The sequence below is a fragment of the Haemaphysalis longicornis genome, unplaced genomic scaffold (genome assembly GCF_048455015.1).
Source record: "Haemaphysalis longicornis isolate Haplotype H1 unplaced genomic scaffold, Haemaphysalis longicornis Haplotype H1 scaffold_4, whole genome shotgun sequence".
Taxonomy (NCBI): Eukaryota; Metazoa; Arthropoda; class Arachnida; order Ixodida; family Ixodidae; genus Haemaphysalis; species Haemaphysalis longicornis.
In genome coordinates this window covers 120397598-120402986 of record NW_027526361.1, presented here as the reverse complement: position 1 = coordinate 120402986, position 5389 = coordinate 120397598, and the positions used below count along the sequence as shown (strand labels likewise).

Here is a 5389-nt window from a genome sequence, read left to right as displayed (position 1 = left end):
ATTGCCCAGAAAAACGTTGAGTCTTCTACGTGAAGTTCCATAGGCAAGTGTGGCCTAAGTAGCTACGATAATTACAAAAGGCAGAATTACCCCTTTCTCTTAAATTATTTCCAAGGTTTGCCTCTTGCGGACTCATGTAGCGATGTATTTCGAGGAATAACAATTTGAAGTGTAGTTACCGCAGAATCCTGCACATCCCTTTCATTTGGACTATTTACAACTGTGATTGCAGGAATTTAAAATTTAACTGCGAAGCCGTTTGCAATACTGTTTTATGTTTGCACATACAATTTGTTGGGTTAACTATTTAAAGAAAGCAACGAACATGTGAAATAGCTGAATTAAAAAAGGTGCGCTTGCCTTTGGGTGAAGTCAAGCATTTTTACGCATAGAAAATTAATGACCCCTAAGAAATTTTGAATCCGCCATCTAGTTTGAACTGCTGTCTTTAAACAAACCGTATGTCTAGGGAGGCGTCATATGACGTGCGTTTTTATATTATTGTTGTTTTTCATAGCATTTTTCCTGCTCCCCTGCCTTTCATCAGACTAAATTTTTATACTGCAAATTTTAATAATGAAAGTCTATCGTTTTTACCCATCAAGAAAAATCTGTTTTCATTTCAGAAACAAATTCCGCCATGCTCCGTCTTTTTGGACTCCAACTTCTGGTTGTGCTTGCAGTCATCTTAGGTAACTAAGGAGTTTTTTAGTCTAATTTCTAGGTGTTTCGGAGCCTTTTGAGGCCCGACAAAATTCGTCAGGTTTCGTTTAACTCGGCTCCTAAGATCATGAGGGGTGCTTGGAAGTTTTTACCAGTGCTATTAATATTGCCTGCGAAAAGAATTCTTTAAAAAAGGTAGAGTAAATCAAAGAGAGTTTTTGTTCTATTTAAACCCAGTATTCAGAAAACGCTATGGGTCCAAAGGCATTGCTACCTAGTTTCTCTATCAGCGAATCACCTCTTTATTAGCTTCTCAGAGGAGTGCTAGTGAGACAATATTCAGTTTAGAAGAGCAGAGCAGGCTTTTATTGAGCAGCTCCTCAGTATCCACTGTTGTGTCTCGCTTCGCCGTCGGCGTCGTTGTAACCCAGGGAACGAAGAGGACACCAAAAATAGACAAGGTACACCGAGCAGGAAAGCGAAGGAAGAAAGAATGGCAAAAATGTGAGGGGGGCAGAACGCCCAGGCCTCGCAAGACGTGTTCGGTGGCTGTGTTTCCACATTGCTGTTGGCCTCGTTGTAAGGGGGTGAGTGAAGAGGACGCCGAGAAAGACCGATTAGAGCGAGCAAGAAAGCGGAAGCAAGTGTGGAGACAGTGTGACCGGAAGGGTCGTATGCCGAGACCGTGCGAGACGTTCTTGGCGGCGGCCACGCGCTGCAGAATAACGCCAGAATAGCGCATGCTTTCCTGATAACAACGCGACTGCTTCACAAGACGCAGCAGCAATGCGCCATCACCAAGAAAGAGACTGTGGTTCACGCTGTGCTCGACTTTTGCAGGGGGGTATAGTAACCGCCACACAATTTTTTTCTGGCAAACTCTAATGCTCTGCACAAATAGGACCAAAGAGACTTCAAGGGTACCTAAGCACTTCATTTGAGTTCTGCAAGAAAAGAAAAAAGCAATTTTGTCCGGTTGAACACCCTTCCGTGTCTTTTTCACAAGTGATGTCAACGCAGCAGCCAATGTGGATGGCGGAATAAGCCTTGAGCGTCTGAAGGCAGTCCTCACTTTCACTTATTATTTCTAATGGGTTTCTGAGAATTTTGGCTGGTTATGTTGAGGTCGAAGCCAAACTTGAACCCGTCAGCAAGTAGAGAAGTTCCAACAGCAACAATTGTCGGCTTTGGCCAGTACCTTAAAGTGCGTATGGAACAATTGTTGTTGTCGCAGCCAAAAGAGAATTGGTTAATCGACAGTGAGCTTGTAATGGTAGCTATCATCGCCACTGTCCACTCTGCCTGAGCGGCTATGTTCGGATCAAGCATCAAGTACCATAACATTAAGCTTAACGACACGCCAAGCCACCGTCAAACTCACTACATGTTGGCTACGGATACCGGTTGACCACGGTAGACCTTGAAGCGACTGTGATTCACTTTGAGGCCTAACAGACCCAACGGGAACGGCAAGCAGACGCACACCCTCATTCGCAGCCGTAGGCTACTTTGGTCTCGCAAGTCTGTGATCGCAGCCAACAGGAGCTGAATTGCAGCAGGTATTGTAATACACCCGCCAAAATAATTACCGTAGTAACGCCGACGACCCAAACAAAAGATTTTTGCAGAACGGGCAATTGAAAGCTGTCGCTTCAAAAGTGCCTTTTTTGTTTATTTTACCTTTATTGCAGCCATGATCGCCGCCCCGTGTGCTGCCCTGGGAGGTGGTGTCGGTGGCACCGGTGGAATAGGCTTCCGTGCAGAAGACGCCATGGCCCGCGCCGAAGAGACCTCATCGCAGTAATAGATACCGCTTTGTGCGCTGCTCAAAGAATAGCTACACTGGTGGTGGAGAAACCATGAAAGTGATGCGATAATAAATGGCTCCACCTACTGAACGTACACGAACTATTTTTCATCCAAATTTTGCTATCTTTGATGTTCTAACTTGTGATGATGGTGGTGAATTGCTTGGTTGATGGTGCGTTATATCGTCACGAAGTTCTCCCTCTATGTTAATTGTGGATGTCCAAAGATATTTTCTACACAGGATCCAGCCTACATTACACCGACAGTTGTAGTTCACGCAGTCGTAACTTACTCACCAGTCATAATTATCGCCGCCATCGAGTAGTTCATATGCCGAGTGCTGGTGTATAAGTATTCAGTAAAATTCTTCATGTACTCTGATAACGCAGTGAAGCGGGGTGTTCTGCGAACTGTCGTGTCACACGGCTTGTGAAATCTATTCGTAGGTAATCAGGTGTCCGACGCTGCTGGCTCCCCCTTTTGCTCATATCCACGTGACGAATGCTGCAAGAGAACAACAGTATTTCCAACCCAGGCCATCGTAATTTCTTAGTGTGAACATAGTTACAAGGATTATGTTTCTACGCTGTAGAGACAAACTTTTTATTGAAACAAGTTTTGGTTGGGTGATTCATCATTTCAGGTAACCATGTGCCTTCCCGGCTAGAAGTTGATCTTAAGGGAGGGATCAGTTTGATGGCATCAAAAAAACTCTGTCTGAAAATATCTCGAGAAATGTTTGGCTAAGATGGCTTTCATGGACATCCCTTCTTGCGTGACAGCTATTGTAGCAAACAGGCAATACAATTGTCACCGGCTAGGGCTAACCGGAAATACCACGCATTGGATGTTTGGAATCTGTTAGGGATCAGCTCCTGCACTGGCGTACCATTTGTGCAATATGTGCGCAGTAGCTCGGCCACTACGTCAAACGCACGCAGTGTGCCGAGTCGCGCCACTGCCAGTGGGAGAGCGCGTCTCCGCAGAGTTGGCAGTTGCGGCATGGTCGCGGCGGTTGTTTTTTGCGAGGGCACCACCTTTCCAAAATCCTGGAGGCGGAAATCGAGAGGCAGTGTACGAAGAATTGAGAATACACCCAACTGTTTGGTTTCATTCAAGGTAAGATAAGGAACGCAAAAAAACGCTCCTACTGGAAAGGAAAAAGAAAACCTAGACGGTGGTGGAACAAGGCAATCAAGGAAGCTGTTACACAAAGACAGCAAGCATTGAGAGAGCACGGGGAGGCCAGGCGATATGGAATGAAGGCAGAATAAATAACTCTGAAATGGAATTGGCCCAACCTAAAGAAGCTAAAAGTACAAAAACGTGTGCGGCAAAAACAAAGACGAGAAAGTGAATGACTGGTGTCGAACATGCGAGCAAAGGATAAAGGCGCGCCGTGGAAGTTCTGGAACCATGTAAAAAAACCAACAAAAAAGACCGAAGAAGTACAACGTCAACTCATAAGCTGAGATGGTCAGGTACTAAAAGGTAAACAGGTGGTATTTCCCATTCGCTTAATGATAGCAGAGAAGTTCAGAAGAATGGAGAATGCACTACAGCATTAGGAGAGTGGGTAAACTGAAGTGCGTACAGATGGAGATTGAAAGTGGGAGAAACTACACTGGAAATCAGCCGAATAAAATTCCCGTGGTAATCCGGCGACAGGCTCGGATCAATTTCTTATATGTTTTGTCAGCCTACTTGGCCCAAACTGCAAAGCACAATTGATTCGCGCAATTGAAAAAGTAATAAAATCTAAGCAAGTACCGGACGATTCACGTAAGAGCAGGATGAACCTGATATTATAAGTACAGCAGACAGGGCTCATGCCAAATCATACAGGCCTATTACTGTTATCTCGGTGGCATACAGGCTGTCAATGCAAGCCATAAAAGCGGAACTACAAGCGTCGTTAGAGGGGAACGGCGTACTGGGAGAACTACAAAATGAATTCACACGAGATAGCGGTTACAGGAAAATGTATTTGTCCTAACCCAATGCATATAGGTGTCAGTGGAGCAAAAGCGACCGATATGGATAGCATTTCTGGATATGAAGGGAGCCTACGACAATTTAGGTAGCGAACGTCTATGGAGCCTACTAGAGCGGGAGGGATTAGGCCAAGACTTCATACAGCTGCTGCAGGGAATTTATGATGAGAACCATGTGCAAATTAGCTGGGAAGACCAAAAGCGCTCCGAAGCCCTAGTAAGAAATAGAGGTTTAAAGCAGGGTTGTCCTTTGTCGCCATTGCTGTTCATGCTGTACATTGCAAATCTAGAAAGAAAGCTTGGAGACAATAAAATAGGTTTCAACCTGCCTTAGCCAGAAAGGAAGCGAGTGGAACAACATATTCCAGGACTGATATATGCAGATGACAAAGTTCTACTAGCAGATCTGAAGTTGTAGTTTCAAATTACGGCGCCGGTAACTAATCGGTATTCGTTGAAACAAGCAGCAATACCTTTGGTAATCAAATAAAAATATCTGTGCATATGGATAAACAAAGGTTAGGCAATCTAAAAACTCATCAGGCACGTTTAAGAAGGAAAGAAAAAAGAAATGCCTCTATTATGAAGCGCAGAGCGCTATGGGGACATAACTAATAGGAAGTTATGAGAGGAATCTGCAAGGGTGTAGTGGTTCCGGCACCCACCTTTTCAAACCCTGTAATATGCGTCAAATGAAAGATGCAATGAGGGCTAGAAGTAAATCATAGGGTGGTATGTCGATTGGCATTAGGAGCACAAGCTGAAACAACAAATGAGGCAGTGTAGGGAGACATGGTACGGGCCTCCTTTGAAGTGAGATAAACGTAGAGCAAAAGATGTTGACAAGATCGACTTAGAATTTTTGATTACCATAGATGGGCGGCCAGACTGTTATGGTATCTTAACTTGAAAAGCGTGGATGC

General features: G+C 44.6%; 1 long non-coding RNA gene across 1 annotated transcript; it reads left to right on the top strand.

The window, feature by feature from the left end:
- Nucleotides 1–2561, top strand: LOC144180536 (uncharacterized). The gene is made up of 3 exons (XR_013324453.1): nt 1–43; nt 627–692; nt 2355–2561. It is a non-coding gene; the product is annotated as an uncharacterized LOC144180536 (long non-coding RNA).
- The last annotated feature ends 2828 nt before the right edge of the window (nt 2562–5389 follow it).